The 1867-nt window shown below is 56.7% G+C and overlaps 1 protein-coding gene across 1 annotated transcript in view; it reads right to left on the bottom strand.

Moving 5' to 3' along the window:
- The window catches only part of CCDC33 (coiled-coil domain containing 33), a 92321-nt gene that overhangs the window by 58785 nt on the left and 31669 nt on the right, over positions 1–1867 (bottom strand). The window lies entirely within an intron of this gene.

Below are 1867 nucleotides of genomic sequence, written 5' to 3'. Positions count from 1 at the left end.
CCCCTCTTCAGTGATTGGCTAGGGGAAGTGCATGGGACACAAATCTGGCCAATGGGATGGGAGGGGAGGTGTGCTGAGGGCCGCTGGAGTGGGGTGGGGGTGGGGGTCGGAAGTGTTCAATTTTCTGATAAAAACCACACCGGAAGAGGTTCTGTCTCTCTTCCTCAAGACTTAGGGCCTATCTGGGGGGATCTGCTTCATCCCCACGACCCAGAGGCCAGCTGGGGATGGCGGTGCTGGGTATGGGAGAGATCCTGGGTGTTTGCCTTGACAGAGACCAGGGTCAAGGCAACACATGGGAAGCCACTGCCTGTCTGCTGGGGTGTTGGGTGTTAACGAGGATGCTGAACAAGTTTCAATGGAGCGGACAGCCTAAGAAAGTCCTGGTCATCCACTTCCAGAACACAGCCCGTGAAAACCCTACACCATCATCAAGGTCTGAGCCCCAACCAGGGGGTGGCCCCAAGCCAGGCTTGTCTTCGGTTGGGGGCTATTTAAGAGCAGCAAACCAGAGGACGACAATGTTGCTAAAGGCAGCGCCACTTGTGAGAAACCAAAGGGTCACAGCACCCCTCTCGTACCCTCTCCTTTGTCTTAGACCAAACTTGACACAGGTTTCTCCCCGCCAACCTGCCTCTCGCCTGCCTTGCGCCCAAGCCTGAGAAAGCACAAGCATTCAAAACAAAACAAAAAACCAGGACGTTCGGGGACTTGGCTGACCACAGGGAGACGCTTTTTGTGTCAGACCCAGTGGCCATTTCCCTTCCTTGTCCAGCTTTCCGGTCCCCCAAAGACTCTGCTTAACCTTTGTGTTCCTCTCCTCACACGCCCCCTGGCCCTGCTCTCCCTGTGGAATTTTGAGCTTCATTTCTCTTTCTTTCTGCACCAGGCTCCTCCGTACCAAAGTCTGGATTTTTTTTTTCTTTGAAAGGCCAAACCCGGGTCTCCCAGCTCCGCAAGCTCCCCACCCGGCATGGGGTAGCTGGTGGGCAATCCCAGCATCCCAAGATGACAGAGGGGGCCAAACCCACAAGTCAGTGCCAGCCAGTCTGTTCCCTCTCATGGCACCCCTTGCATTGCAGGGATTTCTGGCCTCTAATCTTTACAGAAGCAGGTGGTCAGGCCTTTGAGCTATGGTCCTGCCAGGTGGATTTGAACCACCAACCCTGTGGCTAGTAGCCAAACACAGACTGTTACCATCAGAGAGGGCAAGTCCAAGAAATTACCACTTCCCCCACTCCCCTATCCCTGTAACTGTAGAGGTGAGAGGGGATGGAGCTTCAGGCCTGAGTGACCTCTGAGTCCCTCTTTGGGCTTCCTTCCCCTCCTACTCCCCCTACCCCCACCCCCACCCAGTCCACTTTGCTGACACCTGGTCACCTCTGTGCCAGTTGCCAGTGAGTTCTCAACCTGGCCCTGGTGCTGGGTGACCTTCAACAAGTGCCCTGTGCTTGCTGTACCTCTGGCTTGTGTCCCACATTTGCAAGAGGCCTCGGGGCAGGTCTCTGTACTGGGGGGTGCTGCTCCTGGTCAGACCAGGGAAGCAGTCAAGGCAGCCAGAGAGGGCCCGGGGCAGGGGTGGGGGCACACTCATTAAAGCAGGCAGCGCCTCCTACCCCTGGGGACGTCCTGCTGATTGGTTCATAATTTTCTGGGCAAATGCAGGGCCATGTGTGAAGCGGCCCTAGGGAAATCAGGCCGTGGATTGGTTTGGTGTTTGAAGCCCTCCCGTCCCCAGGGTCCCCCTGCCTCCCATCCCTCCCCACCACCATCACTCTTGCCCGAGTCTTAGCCTTCTTCAAATGTCTCTGCTTTCAAAGGGAGGCTGGCGCTCCCGAGGTGGTGCAGGCCCCACAGACAGAAGCAG

This window comes from Echinops telfairi, unplaced genomic scaffold, assembly GCF_000313985.2.
Source record: "Echinops telfairi isolate 266 unplaced genomic scaffold, ASM31398v2 ScPeMD7_7475;HRSCAF=8513, whole genome shotgun sequence".
Taxonomy (NCBI): Eukaryota; Metazoa; Chordata; class Mammalia; order Afrosoricida; family Tenrecidae; genus Echinops; species Echinops telfairi.
Note: the sequence above shows the minus strand (reverse complement) of the source record. Positions and strands in the feature narration are given on the sequence as shown.